Source organism: Hippocampus zosterae, chromosome 15 (genome assembly GCF_025434085.1).
Source record: "Hippocampus zosterae strain Florida chromosome 15, ASM2543408v3, whole genome shotgun sequence".
NCBI lineage: Eukaryota > Metazoa > Chordata > Actinopteri > Syngnathiformes > Syngnathidae > Hippocampus > Hippocampus zosterae.
This window is the reverse complement of record NC_067465.1, coordinates 16,852,525-16,869,427: the sequence shown is the minus strand read 5'-3', so window position 1 is coordinate 16,869,427 and position 16,903 is coordinate 16,852,525. Positions and strand designations below refer to the sequence as shown.

General features: G+C 42.8%; 2 protein-coding genes and 1 long non-coding RNA gene across 4 annotated transcripts in view; 2 read left to right on the top strand and 1 right to left on the bottom strand.

Annotated features, from left to right (window-relative positions):
• The window catches only part of nmnat3 (nicotinamide nucleotide adenylyltransferase 3), a 266,385-nt gene that overhangs the window by 47,565 nt on the left and 201,917 nt on the right, over nt 1-16,903 (top strand). The gene's annotated exons all lie outside the window — the stretch shown is intronic.
• Nucleotides 1-16,903, top strand: part of spsb4a (splA/ryanodine receptor domain and SOCS box containing 4a) — an 81,682-nt gene that overhangs the window by 14,653 nt on the left and 50,126 nt on the right. The window contains exon 1 of one of the 2 annotated variants that reach the window (XM_052088571.1): nt 3,207-3,487. The exons of the other annotated variant lie outside the window; for it this stretch is intronic. The gene's annotated coding sequence lies outside the window, so the exon portion shown is untranslated. Of the gene's footprint in view, nt 1-3,206; nt 3,488-16,903 lie in introns of those variants that run through there. 2 annotated transcript variants of the gene reach the window in all.
• LOC127616808 (uncharacterized) overlaps nt 1-16,903 on the bottom strand; it is a 121,420-nt gene that overhangs the window by 93,382 nt on the left and 11,135 nt on the right. The gene's annotated exons all lie outside the window — the stretch shown is intronic.

The following is a 16,903-nucleotide window of genomic DNA, read 5'->3' as shown; positions in this document are numbered from 1 at the left end:
CAAAGACAGTTGAGAAGCATCACTTCATTTTACTTTCTTGACTACATTTTCTATTTGGCAGCCACTTGAGCCATCTGTGGGCATTTCAGAAAGCGCTCACAACAAATATCTGTGAATATGTTCCACATCAAACAATGTGAATTTGGGAAGAGTGAACAAGAACTATGCAGGGTAGTGCTAAAGTGCATAAAGACAACTCAAAAACAACTCTGCAAGTTTTGTCTGAATCTATGATGAAGGAACTTATTTTTTTGGGGGGGGGTTAGAAAATGCTGTGGTTTGAAAGAATAATCATGCATACATACATACATCCATTTTCTGATCCGCTTTATTCTCACAAGGGTTGTTGGGGTGCCGGAGCCTATCCCAGCTGTCTTCGGGCAGTAGGCGGGGGACACCCTGAACTGGTCACTAGCCAATCGCAGGGCACACAAAGACGAACAACCATCCGAGCTCACAATCACACTTAGGGACAATTTAGAGTGTTCCATTAACCTGCCATGCACGTTTTTGGAATGTGGAAGGAAACCGGATTACTCGGAGAAAACCCACGCAGGCACGGGGAGAACATGCAAACTCGACACCGTAGCTGGCCGAAATTGAACCTGCACCTCTGCACTGTGAGGCTGACGTGCTAACAGGTTGAATACCGTGCCGCCTGAATAATAATAATGCAAAAATTTATAAAATGAAGGCACATTTGGATATTTCTTAAGTAGTGCAGAGGGGCAGTGATTGATTGATTGTTTTTTTTCTTAAAGGAGTCGACCTCACAGTGCTGAGGTATCGGGTTCAATTCCAGCATGTTCTCCCGGGCCTGTGTGGGTTTTCTCCGGGTACTCCGGTTTCCTCCCACATTCCAAAAACATGCACGGCATGCTGATTGAACACTCTAAATTGTCCCTCTGTGTGGGTGTCAACGGGGATGGTTGTTTGTCTCTGTGTGCCCTGCGATTAGCTGGCCACCAGTTCAGGGTGTCCCCCGCCTACTGCCGAAAGACGGCTAGGATAGGCTCCAGCACCCCCCGTGACCCTTGTGAGGATTAAGCTGATCAGAAAATGGATGGATGGATGAATGGATGGAGTCGCATGTTCCATGTGATCAAATGGACTTCTTTTATTTTATTTATTGTGATCAGGTTCACACTCAAAAAAAGTATCCATGTGAACATATTGAGATGCACTAAGTAGTGAGACACACCTTGTATGTGTCCATGTCATGAAAACGTCTTAATCCTTGATGCCAATGTTTGGGGTATTTTACAGTCTCTGATTAAGTTTGCATTTATGAGCTGTAGTATTGGTGCTTTTTTTCCAGAAAGATCCTTCCTTTCTGTTTACATGCAAGTGTGGACAGAACCGCTTTGATAATGAGATCGCTGCTGTATTTTGTCATCCGGTCAGCACCTTTTGCTCTGCTCGCGTGCGTGCATGCGTGCTGAGAGATCACACCCCTTTTTGGAGATGACACAAAGTTGAGCTGTCAGGGAGGCAAATCGATTGAGAGAGGAATATTTGCATTTGCGAACGGGAAACAAGTGCAGCAGGGGAAAGGATATGGAAGGCATAAGGTTCACATCGCAGAGCACTTCCGTCATAGCTTCTGACTTCATTTTTACTTTTAAGTTGACACTTGACAAGGATGCAGGGCACAGTGGGGGCGCGGGTGTCGACATGCTTCCTCCCTCAGTGTCTTGGCTAGGGAAGAACAGCTCTGATATTTAAATGATGGATGTTGTGGCAGTGCGTTTAATAACAGCACAAGAATAGCACCAGTTGGCCTCAGGGGGGTCGAGGTTGCTTGCTTTTGTATGTGTCTGAAACTGATCTCAGTGATCACCTTGAATCAGTACAAGACTTCGGAAAGTCTTGTGCGTGTCTTGAGAACTTGAAAGAAAAGTAGCAGGAATACACATTCAACCTGAATGAGCAAGCAAATAGCAGCACTAGCTGGGCCTGACATGTTTTATATGGCCCCAGGGAAGCATTTGATTCTGTTAAGGAGAAGGAGGCTGCAGAGATCTGGAAGCCATGCAGGAGATGATGAGATGCTCATTATTCTGGTCCTATTTTGGGCTCGCTGTTCCAACTCTCATTCTCACGCTTACAGCAGCAACGTCATCCGTGTAGGCCGACGTCCGACTGAGATCTAACATGCATGTCTGTCTGTCTACCTCTTTGTTTGTGTCCTTCCTCTGTTTGTCTTGACTTGTCATGCAAACATGGTGCAAAGTATTTGGGTGGCAGCTTTTGGTTTCAAAAAAGCAATTCAGTACAGCAAGTTTCTTGAGCAGCAGAAACTTGGGGACACGCTACACACTTAACCTAAAGTTGTTTCAAAGGATATGTTAACACTACAACTCAATTACGGTGTGTGTTGGAGTGGGGGGTGTTAATAATAAATTAGCCACACAGATGCTATGCGCAGCAATGACATGAGATCATTTTTATTTATTTCATTGAGACAGTGCACATTAATCAACATCATCAAGAATCAAGAATAAACAGTGTAAATGCGCCTGACTTAGCATAAATGCTAGTTTTCAGCCATAGTCCCAAGGCAGGTTTCGAAGCATTAACATAAAAAACAGCTAACATAAAATAACACAATAATATAACTTTTACAACACATAACATAAAACACGGACAGTCATCTTCAGTAGTCGTCTCCATGAAATGACGAGATGGCGGAGTGTTGCCTCATATCTCCCAAATTTTTCTCCCGTCTCGTTACTCGCGATATGATGTGATGAGCCCCAAAACGCATGACACTTCATATAGCCAGCGTGGAAAGAAAAAAAAATTCCTTCAGTGTCTATTGCTGTCATATACTTCATCAGTGACCCAAGAGCAGACCGACATGGAGATAAGCCAGTTGAAGCAAGTGAGGCGGGACGGACAGACACCGAGAGAAAGTCACCTGCCCACAGTTTTGCAGATATTGACCGCTTCATCAAAAATGGTGCTTCAAAATCTTTATTGCCACTTCAAGTGGGAATCAAATTAAACATAAAACAAAGAGACTAAGTATGCCTTTGAGTGATGATTTTACATCAGAAATAATAATGATTATAATAATAATAATGATTATTAACACTTTTACCCATAAGTCGCAAGCACTATATGACTAAAGGGTGTTGCTGAATGAGACCCATCGCTGGCCGTCCACTGTCAGTGTGCTCATTATCCAGGGCCGCCCAAGTGTAGGTAACATTTCCCTGATGATCATTCCGATGCTCTGAGTGTGTGATCATGTTTGTTTGGGGAAAGCCTTTTGAGGGTTTTGGCGGCGGAGGGAAGTAAAGACCTCTCGGATGCTGGCAGTGTCACGTGCTGAGACAACAGAATGTTTTGGCTGGGCCGGACCTGGGTGTTTCTTTGCAATGTGACATGCAAGAAGTGTGACTGCGAAATGCTGACAAAGAAGACTTTATGACCTGCTGTATCACGATTCCAAGATGAAGGACAGCCCTTCACCTTTTTGCATGTAAGCTAGTGTTTGTGTTTGATTTATTACGTCTGCCCAGCGCAAGGCGGTAATGCTTTAATGAGTGTGGTGTGCAAGATTGTGCAAACTCTCCACTCAGCTGATTTCCTTGAAACCTTGTCCGGGCCACGCATTGATCATTACTTGGAATGTATCCCCAAAAAGGCACATATCCGAGAAGATATCTTATTTAGTCAACAACAAAAAAGGTTCCAGCCTGTTTAAGGCCACTCCCGGATGAAGTTTACTGTCAAACTAAACGTAAAACAAAGGGAATCACTCGTGTTTTTAAAACAACCACGTAGCTTGGTCTGCGAAAAAGTCAAATGTCTTCATGTTAACTAACAATGCAAAACACCATAGTTGGGCTAACAAATGGCATCATTGCCACGATGCTATACCCTCTAAGCAAGCTCAAGCAACACATGTAGACGAAACAATACAAATGGAGGAATGACTGACCAATATTACTGTGATGTGGCTTACTGTGTAACTGACACACTTCTATGTATAGACAATTGAAGCAAAAAATGTGACAAAAACAGTTTCATTTTTTTCATTCTATTTATTTGTTGGTACCGCATGTTGTTCTGAAGCAAAATATTATAGATAGCTATTTTCCTTGTTTGATAAAAACACATTCTTGGTTTGGATTTGGCTGCAAGCTGGAACAGATTAGTGGCAGGATTTGTTCACATGTTTTGAGTGGAGAGCGTGGCCAGTGGACGAATTCAATTGGTATCTCATGGCACTTACTGTATTTACTGTCAATAGGTCAAGAATAATAAATAAGCTGGTAACATGGTTTAGCTCAGTCCAGTGGGGCAACAGTCGTTTTGGTGAATACCGATCACTCACGAGGTGCAGGGAAGTGCCAAGTTCGACTTGGAGTAGGGGAGAGAAAAAAAACATCATTCAGATTGCGTGAAATTTGTTTTTCGGACCCTTCAGAAACATTGTCTCCAAATGTAGGGAATTCAGGAGGGATTTAATAATGCTGTGTGGATTTCAACCCAATATCGGGTTTTCTATTTTTTTTCTTATTTTTGTTTTTAGTTAAACCAGAGTTGTTGGCTGGTCGATTCACAGGTGACAAATGTTAAAGCCTGCCGTAGGTCTGAGTGCTCTTATGGATGGTTGTGACCAGTTGTGCTCTTGTCCACGTCCTCTACCTGAGTGACCTTTCACCTTCAGCCCCGAGCGTGGACACTAGAACAGCTTAAAAACAAAACAACAAAAAAACAAAAAAAGAACACAATGACGTAGACTTGGATCCTGAGCCTCATAACTATTGTATGAAGTTCAACGTGCACAAGGTCATTTCACCTGAAACCATTTCCATCTGCTCTGAATAAATAAAATGATCTTGGTAACACACATTGATTATTAATGAGCTTCATTCATTCACTTGAGCTTGTCCGTAGCGACTGGTTTCTTTAATCTAACATCAGCGAAAAGAGCGAAGCTACTCTGTTGATTCCAAGATGCATAGTGTCTTATTAGTCTTTCTTGTCTAGCGGCATGTTCCATCATGTATTGAAATAATCTTCAGGTGTCTGACGGTTATCCTCACGTGTGTTTGCGAGGGCCCCAGATGTGTCTCTTTGCCATCGTGTCATGATCCAGTCCAGAGTTCACACTTGCTATCCATGTGTGGACTCGACTCGTGGGAGGTGGCCATTCTGTCCCCCCCACGGCGACACGTGATTGTTCTTGCCTCATATTCGTCTGGATGCCTCAGGTGTGGCGTTTAGTCTATTGTTTCAATATGATTCATGATCCCGGGTGCTAGGCTGCAGTCTTACGCGCCCAGAAAAAGGCAGAAAGCACAATCTTGGCGAGACGCGCGCGAAGTCAACTGCTGATTGATTCATGACCATAATCACTGGAATGAAATTGTATCTATTGCCAGCAGTGTGTTTTGTGGCAGGTTTTCTTGGCTGCCCTGCTCCTGGAACGTACTTGTGTGTAGATGTTTTATTTGTTTTTATTTCATTAATTTATTTATCTTTAATGTAGTTATTTCTTTTTGTCTCATCAAATTTCAGCCTGTGTGTTGCCACACTAATCTCTTGTGCCCCGGGCCTATGGCTGGCTGATGTCACTTAAAATATCGTCTCAATGGCACTCAAGGACGTCTTTGTTTTCCCATCCTCTGGTTGTTTGGTCAGTGCCAAACCTTTCACAACCAAGTGAGACTAAAAATAACGTCCATCGTGATCGACGTACATTTGTTTGTAAGCATTTTAATTGTTTGGTTTTTGGTTATTTTATTTGCTACATATCGATTGTGAACTCCTCCACCTGATATACCGTATTTTCAGGACTATAAGTCGCTCCTGAGTATAAGTCGCACCAGCCATAAAATGCACACTAAAGAAGAAAAAAACAACACATAGGTTGCACTGGAGTATAACTCGCATTTTTGCAGAAATTTATTGCATAAAATATGTCTCACTTTTAAAGAACTCTGCAAACTCCGGACATAGAAGATGCGGCGCTTCCTCTTCGACTTCCCTTACGTCAGAGTCATCGTCAGTTGTTCTTATCAGTTACCGCCAATGTGGAAAGTATCAACACAGGCCTAGAGCACCCTCTAGTGGTTTAATATGAAAATAACATGTGCAAGGATATAATGTGTTAATCATTTCACACATAAATTGCTCCAGAGTATAAATCACACCTTTGGCCAAACTATGGAGAAAAAAAAAACCCTGCGATTTATAATCCGGAAAATACGGTACATGTGCCCCAGCCGGATGCTATTTCCGTAAGCCACTCAGGAGTACAAGTCTCAGCAGTCAAGAAAGGCATCATGAGGAAGAAAAAGTTATATATAAATCGCACTGGACTTTGATTTGCATTTTGGGGGGGAAAGAGCAGTAGAGCTGCGACTCCCAAACCAAGTTCCCATTACCTATTAATGCTGACAGCAGGAAAGGTGTTCATTGCCTTCAACATGATTTGGAATTGATTTGGGATTTTGGCTGCCATTCCGAGCTCTCACTTTAAGCTATACAAGTCACACCCGGGTCAAAGTCGCCAGGCCAGCCAAACTATGTGGAAAAAAAGATCACCTGAGTCAGAAAAATACGACCTATTGTATTTTTGTATTGTACTGATGATTTCTATAATTGCGACGTGAGGTAAATCAGGTAAATAGCATTTCACAAATGGATAGCTACCGTTGCGTCATACTGTGCATTTCTTGATGTCTACTGTGCTCTCCCATTGATGACATAGTGAGAGACAACTCTCTTTAGAGAGCATGCATTATTGAAATATTCCTTCCTGAGTCAGTAGTAATCATTTGAATGCTTTCATTGTTTTTAGTTTTTTAGGCAGCCCGGTGGTCGAGTGGTTAGCAGGTCGACTTCACAGTGCAGAGGTGCGGGGTTCAATTCCGGCTCCCGTCTCCCTGTGTGGAGTTTGCATGTTCTCCTTGTGCCTGCATGGGTTTTCTCCAGTCACTCCGGTTTCCTCCCACATTCGAAAAACATGCATGACAGGCTGATTGAACACTCAAAATTGTCCCTCGTGTGAGTGTGAGCGCGAATGGTTGTTCGTCTCTATGTGGCCTGTGATTGGCTGGCAACCGGTTCCCCCGCCTACTGCCCGAAGATGGCTGGGATCAGCTCCCCCCCCCTCCCCCCCTGGACCCTTGTAAGGATAAATCAGGAAATGAATGGATGGATACTTTGTTTTAAACTTCGCTGAACTTGACAAAATGGTTTTGCACATGCTGGGTCGCTAGCACTGTGTTTGCATTTGCCATTATCATCATGGCTGTAAACTACCCAGGTTAAAAAGGCCACTCCTATCCTGTCTGGAAGAAGTCAAAACCTGGATGGCACAAAATTTCTTGAAATTCAAAGAAAAGAAGACAGAGGTGATATTGTTTGGTCCCAGTGGCCCTTGTACATTCCATCCTGTAGACTTTGGCCCCTGTCTCCTTATCTGAAATCAACGGTCTCAAACTTGGGCCTTAAACTGGACAGTGATTTCAAACTCGATCGGCAAATTGGTGCCGTTGTTAAATCCAGCTTCTTTCACCTTAGACAGCTTGCCAAAATAAAACCTCTCCTCTCACATGAACACTTTGAGACAGTAATTCATGCCTTTGTCACATCCCGGCTCGATTACTGCAATGCCCTTTACTTTGGAGTCAGCCAGTCCTCCATTAAGCGGCTTCAGCTGGTCCAGAATGCTGCTGCTCGCCTCTTGACTGGTACTCATAAGAGGGAGCACATAACTCCTACTCTGGCATCCCTTCACTGGCTCCCCATTCATTTTATTTTCAAGATTGAGTTATTTTCAAGATCCTCCTCTTTGTTTTCAAATCTTACCTCTCTGAGCTCATCCGCCCCTACACACCTGCCCGGCGCCTCAGGTCTGTGGACCAGACTGTGTTAGAAGTACCAAGAACTAAACTGAGGCTCAGAAGGGATCGAGCCTTTTCTGTTGCTGGTCCCTCTCTCTGGAATGACCTCCCACTGAACATTCGGCAAGCCTCCTCGCTGCCCATCTTCAAAGCCCTCCTCAAAACTCACTTGTATTCTTTGACATTCGACTCAGCATGACTTAGATTTGTTCTTGGTTTTACTGTTTGGTGCTTTCTACCGCCTTTATTACCGATTTGTCTTACTGTTTATTGTGCATGTTAAATTGCTCCATGTTCAGCACTTTGTATGCAGCGATGGCTGTTTGAAAGTGCTCTATAAATACTGTTGACTTGACTTGACTTCCAGGCTCATTACATTGAAGAATTTGCCACCTGTGGCCTCCTTAATTGACAAATGAATGCCATGTGATCAGAGTCTCCACTGTGAGGGAGACATCCACCCGTCATGTATGCATGGGAAGTGTGCGCGCCTGTGCACACATCCGTCTCCATACACGCATTAGTGACCGAGGCTGTTTGGGGGGCCGTCGCCAGAAGGTCTTGGCACGTGGCGCAGAGAGGTCACAGGCGACAGACGCACAGCAGCAGCTGTTTGCGAGAGTGCATGCAGGGAAGAAGGGGCAGGAGAGGAAAATGAAGGCCTGGCAGTGGATTGAAAAATGATGGGTGGGTGTAAAGGTCTGAAGGAGAGATGGGCAAAAATGGGTTGACAAAAGGACAGCTGAGAGGGCAGACGCTCGGAGATGAAGTACCTGGAATACATTTGGGAAGATCTTTTTCTTGTGTCCTTCCCCAATAAAAATACAAAAAACAAGTTTAAATAAATAACCGGGATAAATAAAAAGAAAATGCATTTCGTAGTAGAGTGGCCATTTCGCCTTTTTGATGAAAAGAGTTGTCATATGTTTTATTTATTTATTTAGCCTGAATTTGAGATTTTATCCAGCAAAATCAATTGAGGTTTGACTTTATGGACAGTGTTTCCTTTTGATGATTTCATTCATGCCCTGGAAGTGTTTTCACAAAAGAGTTTCCTGTGATTATGACTTCTCTGGTAGCTTGTTTATGTGCATATTGGGATTTACAAAGTATAAACGTTGCATACTGAGGGCCCCGCTGTACACCCCCAAAAAATAACATGCATTTAAAACACTTTCACAGAATCCTACTTGGCTGACATGCAGTTTGCATTGTCTTAAGTCTCTGCGAGGTTATGTAGGACACTTCAAGTGTTGTCACAAGTGTCTGACCGCTGTGGATTTTTTTTTAAGGAGAATGAAATTCTGATAAACAATTAATCAGCGGATTAATTATAAAAATATAATGAATAAAAATTATTTTTGGTACCTTAATGCTTAAAGCAATAATGTTATGAATTACAGGAAGAACATTTGACGCTTTCACATTTGTCCTTTTAGTAAATATTTAACTTTACATTACAGTAGTGTGTTCTCAGCAAAAATCTGCCTTTTTCCCCTGGGGGGAGCGGTGTTGAATGTCATCTTTTTTTTATGTTGAAATGTGTTAATAAGAAAAATCAATGAGCAAATAATCCATCGCTTTCTGCCAATTTTAAAATAACTTAGAATGCTCTTTATTTATTGGCCACAGAAACTAGAAGATGTAAGACCCTATTCAGGTCTTTTCTTGTTGTTGTCAAATAATATTGATGGCCGTACTGCCTAGACTGAGATACATCTGTTGTCATCTCTACAAAGCTATTGGCAAGCAATGTTTCCAGTCGAGTCTGGCAGAGAGTTGGGGATCCTCCTAGTGATGTCGCACTTAACTTGAAGAGCCCAAACAAGAGAGAGCAGCAACGAGTGTGCGTGACGTACATGCATGTAGGACCATGACTCAGGCCTAATGTTTTCCTGCCACGAGACGCGCATGGAAAGCTTGTGTTGTGGATGCAGTGGCTGAGCGAGAATGAGGAATGGAAGCAGCTCCCCATGCACATAAGAGGCAGACAGTCACTTGCCGCGTCGGTCAATAAGCTCTTACTTTGTTTTCATACAGGACGACGCCTGAACGGGGAGGAACCTGGCATAAGAGCATATTGCAGACATTGCTCCCCTTTACTCCAAGGCTCCCTCCACAGATTAAAGGTGTAAGATTACTTTTAAGATGTGCTGGCAAATACAGTGATCATTACAAATTCAAGCCAAATAACTTGTCTAGTTGTGTACCGCTTTGTCCAAGCGGGTGTACCAAGAAAATAAAAGAATATGCCAAATATGCCAAAATGCCAACAACAAGAAATAAGTGGCCCCTATATCGTGGCCTTTTAGAGCTTGTAGGTGGGTCTGTCATGCATCCCCTGTGATAAATATGCTGAAAACAACTTCCTGTCATTTTAAGGACAAAGATTTTGGCCGAATGATACCGTTGTGAAAAAGCAGACAAGTGAAGTCCGTCCCTTGATTTAGCCTCCCCCATCCTCTCAGCTTCTGACTTTCTGCCTCATAGCATATTCACACTTAAGGGACCTTGTGGGCTTCTGGGACACTTGTGTGTGTGTGTGTGTGTGTGCTCTCCTGCGAGTTAATCTATGATACAATGGGGCGCCCTGTTGTTATCCTGCGCAGAGAATTAGGCCTGCGAGTGCATGTGAGCGTGCGTTGCCTTCTGCCAACATACGTGTCAAACACAAAAGCCATACAGCTGTCCACATGGCCCAGGGGAGAGTGAGACTTGTGGGGCTGTTGGGGGCTGGGAGATGCATGCTTGTGGGGTGAAAAAAGGGGGCAGAGGGCCACGCATAAGAAAGAACCAGGTGAGGATGTTTCGCAGGACGGAGTGTGATGGGGGGAATGCAGGAGAACCAACAATGGATGGTGCAATTACTCTGTACAGTTGGCTCAGAGAAGGAAAGACCAACACCAGCCAAATTGGAGTTAAAAAGCAAAGATGGGTCACACTGGACTTTTGTGCTCGTTCAACATTTCTTTTAATTTCAGTGAGGACTTGCAATAACAACAGCCTAAATGCCTGACATTGGCATTAAACAGACTCATTCAGATTCATGTTAACAATTTCATGAGTGGGAGTTCTTTTATGTTTAAGTAAAGGCGTAAAAAACAAATGTTAGTGATCGCCTCGCGGCTCCAGCACGACAGTGTGCTTTAGTTGCTATAAAAAGTCATTTGTGACTTCATTTAGGTTGAAACCTAGTTGGAATCCACACATTTTCTCATAGTTCTACATTAAAGAGATCTCATTCTGAATGGCACACTGATTGAGTTATGTCCCTTTCACATGATGGCAACAGAGGTGTGGGAGTTGGGAGTAAAAAGTAGTGTGCAAAGTTTGGGATGAAGGGTGGTGTCATCTTAACAAGGGGCACATGACACGGCAAAGTTAGATGAACAACTCCTGAATCCCACTACCTTACTGCCACACAAATGAACTGAACAATACAAACCCAAACTGAAATGACGCCCAAAACTAATTATGGCGAATTTCCTAAACAGGCAAATGAATGAACGGTTGATGGGTGTGGTGAAGAACTAATTTGTTGAAATATATATTTTTTCTCTTTGACTCGCAAATATTATACTGTAGGTCACATTCAAAAGTATTGAAATGACCTCATTTTGAATACCACTGAAACCTGTAATTTGAATTAGGGGTGGGTAGACTTTTTTAACAACATCGTCAATCAATTCTGTTCACCGATCCAATTAAAAATGAATTTAAAAAATCAATTTCATGAATTTTAGTCTATCAGCCAAAGGTGAAATGTCCACCCGATAAGAAAAAGAGACAAGTTAGTTGGCTTGAATTTATAATAATCACTGCCTATTTGTATTTACCAACACACCTCAAAGTGAAATGCGCTTTTGATCTGCGGGAGCCTTGGTCAAAGGGGAGCGATGTCTGTAATATGCTCTTATGACAGGTTCCTCCCCGTCCAGGCGTCATCCTGTATGTAAACAAAGTAAGAGCTTATTGACCGACGCAGCAAGTGACTGTCTGTCTCTTACGTGCACGTCGATAAACATGCTGGCCATCTGTGCACAGCTGTTGAGAGGCTGTAAGGGAGGCAGCGGGAGGTGATCGGCTGCTTCCACTCCTCATTCTCACTCAGCCACTGCATCCAAAACACAAGCTTTCCATGCATGTCTCGTTACAGGAAAACATTAGGACTGAGTCATGGTCCTACATGCATGTACGTCACGCACACTCGTTGCTGCTCTCTCTTCTTTGGGCTCTTCAAGCTAAGTGCGACATCACAAGGAGGATCCCCAACTCTCTGCCAAACTCGGCTGGAAACATTGCTTGCCAATAGTTTTGTGGTGACGACGACAGACTTATCTCAGTCTCGGCAGTATGGCCACCAATATTATTAGACAATAACAAGAAAAGACCTGAATAGGGTCTTACAGTGCCATGAAAAAGTATTTGACCTCTTCCTGATTTCTGTCTTCTTTACATATTTTTCACACATAAAGGTTTCAGTTCACAAAACCAATTTTAATGTCACATGGAGACCACCCAAGCAAATATAAAATTGAGTTTCTAAATGATCATTTCATTTGCAAAAAAAATTAAACCTATCTGGCTGTATGTGAAAAAGGAAATGTTCCCCACAAAGTTTGTCCGTTCGGGTGTCGACACATCTTTTGCACATCATTGCAAATAAAGCTTAGCTACAGAAGCAAAGTAGCTAAAGAAGTAACAATATTTTCACTGGCGAAAATGTTCAAACGTACTTCAGACTACATTCAAACATATTGAAATATGCGACGTGGGTGTGTCACAAGATCATATGCATAGATGAAAGGTGTACGAGCCAGGCATGTAAAAACAAAGCAAAAAAAAAAAGTCTTTTAGTACAGCGGTCCCCAATCTTTTTTGCCCCACAGACCCGGTTTAGTGTCAGACAATATTATCAGGGATCGGCCTTTAAGTTGTGGCAGGTAAGTACAACAAAATAATATGATATTACCTGTATGAAAACTGTGTTAGTTGCTATGGTAATGTTTAAACATGCCTTCAAAATAAGATATAGCGCAAATACAAAGTTTATGGAAAATACGACTGACCATCGCCACATATTATGCAGAGTGGGCTTGGTGCGTGGGAATCTCCCGTTGAGATAAATCAGTATTTTAAGTAGGACTCTTGATACTGTATATAAATGTAGCCTTCTTTTTTTAAGTTATAGGCCCATCTTCTGTCTCCTGGCTGGGCGTTTTCCTCTTCCTCTAGAAACTTTCTAAAGACATTTGTTTTTTACTCATTTTGCTAGCTCCTGGGTTTCATTTAGCGGTAACCTGACTGAGAAGCGCACCTTCACATGCATCAAGAGTGACGTACTGCCATCTCATGTGCAACACCAATTACCTCAGACCTCACAAATTCGGACAACAGGACAAAACCTTTGAGAGACACACTTGCAACATCTTAAAAAGAGTCCGATTGGACAAAAAGGAAGCTGTGTTCAGTTCTAGCTGTATTCAGTTGTAAAATGTCGTATTTTCACTTCCTTGGCTGGGTTTTATACAAAAACAGTCCCAATCGGAATGAGTTCTATAGACATCCCGACAGTGACGAGTAGGATTCACCCCATTCATTGTTCCACCAAAACGCATTAAGTTGTCGTTCACTCGACATCTTTATTGACCAGTAATGGGCCAAGTGCCCAGGAGCCCATGTTCACTGATATTCAATTTGCAGTGAAATAGCACAAACAAATCGTCCTCTAAGCTAAACAGCATGCTTTTGACAGAGCTGAGACACACTCTGCTGTAACTAATCCATGACTCACCTCGGATGTGCATGCGTGTGCACTTTTGTTAAGCGTGACCGTCTGAGAGCCAGAGCGCTGCAAAGTGCGCAGACATGTGATGCAATGAAATGGTCATAATATCACTGGAGATGTTGTGTCATCAGTGCCTTTGGCGCTGTGGTGGCTTCGCAACCGCTGGGAAAAGGAAACTCATACAGAAAGTGGGCTGGCTGGCCCTCAGACATACAGGTCTGCAATCATGGTAGTCTCGTTGAAGACTCTGAGTACTGAACAAATAATGAATAAAGAGAGAGAGGTGTGTGTGTGTGTGTGTGTGCGTGTGCGTGTGCGTGTGTGTGTGTGTGAGAGAAAATACAGCCGTCCATCCATGCACAGCATGCAAGTCTTGTACTGTGCTTTTGAACAAGACTTCTAAACTCTGTCCATGTGGTTGCGCGGTTCAGTTTTCTATGTGACATGATGGTGAAAAGTACAAATTGTGTAAGCGGGTCATAGATGAATGTTGGTGTGAGTCAGTGAGTTTTGATGCCCCAATGTGACATTTCCCTTCAATGCGTGTGCTGTCATAATGATTGCGTCACTTCCCAGATGGCCTAGGTGCCCAATGTCCCCCTGGGGAAACTCTTGAACGATGACGTCGCGTCACAGAGCAATGAAAAGAAATCAGCTACACGCGCAAAATCGGAAGAGCACTTACTACAAAATTTAAGCAAGAAGAAATATCGTTTCAAGGCAAAATATACTCCTTCTTTCTACTAATCATGCTTTTTTTGTGTCTTAGCGTTTCACTTGCTTCAAGCATTTTTCCGTTGAAAATTTTTAATAAGGTCACTTCTCTGTGACATTTTATAACTTGTCACGAGAAAGTTTGGCTTAAAATAAACATTTTGAGAGGTACAGATGGGTGTATGTCGTCATGGATATTATCGTTGCTTTCACGACATGCAATTTGACATTATCAAGTATTTATTCACTTTCAGAAGAAAAAATAAACAGGCCCATTGATTGGCTGTAAACTAGGAGGGAGTGATAAATCTTCATTCGGCGAATCAGCGTGCATAAACGGCCAAGGAGGAGGAAGTGTTAAGTCTTCTTTCATGTGACTCTGGCAGCAGCCGAGCACAGCGCAACATTGTTTCAAATCGAGCAAATGAAAAAATGGATAAGTCGTCTGTCTCGGTGAGTGATTTCATAGCAACACGTAAATCCACGTCCCTACACAGAAAAGAAATGGGTGTGATATTTTATTTTTTGACTGAATTTTACTTATACTATTATTATTATTATTTTGTCACTTGCAGGGCACAGGAACAAATCCCTGATGATCTTCAGATTGGGAGACAGCCACTCTTCCCCCTGAGCCATGCCACTGTGTGGTAGTACTGGATATTACAGGTGTCTCCAAAAAAGATAAAAGTATTCCGCCAGCAATACATGAACCCACAGTAGGAGCGGAATGGCTCAGAGAGTAAAGTGGCTCTATCCACATCTGACTCTTCTAGATTCCTTCTTCAACCCTTTTGTGACAATTTTTTCCGAAACAAATACATTTCTCTTAGAGTTAGACATATGCGGCACCAATCACCAAATATATGAAATACAACCTTTTTTTTGACACCATCCAAAGTGCTGGAAATAGTAGATCTTTACATACTGCACATCAAACTTTGCTGATAGCTCTCATGATGGAGAAACATTTTCAGCAGTCACAAACAACCTGCTCTTATTTGCTTAAAAAAAGTCACTCCTATTTGTTGTCTTTCAGCTCAGACCATAGCAATAACTATATTGCTTTGGAACCATCTTCTGGCATCTCTGTGCCAAGGAAGTACTACAGGTGTATGGCAGTGATGTGTTCCTCGAGCCGGTCCTTGGCCTCGAGGACCGGCTCGAGGACCGAAAGTCGGTCCATGGTCCTTGGCCTTGGCCTCGGAGTCCAGTCCTTGGTCCTTGGCCTCTGAGTCAAGTCCTTGGCCTTGGCCTTGGCCTCGGGTTGCCGGTCCTCGGACACAACGAAGGATTTGAGCCTCTAATCCTTTGTCCGCAGATGTAAAGTGGGCCCGAGGACCGCAAAAATCATGGAGAAATCAAACAAAATCCATCCAGGGAAACCTATGTCGATGACTTTATCTGGCGCTTTAAGTGGGGCGGGGCTGCTACTGACAGGTGACAGTCAGTGCAAGGTGTAAAGAGCGGCATCAGTTAGTTTCAATCACGGTTCGTTCCGTTTGCGATCGGCAGTTTAAAAAGCGTGTAAAGCCTTTCTGTACCAGTGGTGTCTTTTATTTAGTTATGTTTGCACAGTCGTCACGTTTGTGTGGTGGCACTAGAATGTTTGTTTGAACCAAGTAATTTCCGTTACAGCTGGAGTCAATAATGCCGGCACTTCATTTCCGGGTTTGGTAGTTGGGATTTGGAGTCCATTTGTTCGATTCCAGTTATGTTTGCTGAATGCTTTCTCATGTTTGGAATAATGACTATTGATAAAACATAGTTTAAAATAATGGTTGATTTAATTATTTTTTATTATTGTGAAGTTGAAGGTATTAATTAATGTAGTATTAGTGGTAGTGGTAATAATAGTAGTACTCAGAGAGTGTTTAGAGATCAGCCATCTCGTTACCTCTGCGTCCCGCATCCTAGACGCATAATTTTCACACGGGATGCACAGTTCCAAATAATGTACCGTACGTATTTGGGACTTCTCAGTCAAGTCAAGTCAACTGTATTTATAGAGCACTTTCAAACAGCCATCGCTGCATACAAAGTGCTGTGAGCAATTTAACATGCACAACAAACAGTAAGACAAATCGGTACTATAGGCGGTAGAAAGCACCAAACCGTAAAACCAAGAACAAATCTAAGTCATGCTGAGTCGAATGCCAAAGAATACAAGTGAGTTTTGAGGAGGGTTTTGAAGATGGGCAGCGAGGAGGCGTGCCGAATTTTCAGTGGGAGGTCATTCTAGAGAGGGTCAAAACAAACAAACAAAAAAACTACGGCAAGCCTGAGGATTTCACAGTAACAATCGTTACCGGTAGCGTGCCGTTTCCATGGCGTCATTTTCACGGTACCGAAAAATAGTTTAACTATAAAAGTCACCGCACTTGAGTTGACTGTGTGATCAATGCGATTTCACTGCGCCTGTATGTGTGTTTGTGATGTAGTGTGGTGTGTGAGTGTGTTTCTTCTCATTTACTTTCATTTTGTTTTGTTTTCAGTGGGAGGGGGCGCAACAGATGACATTATGTGCGCATGC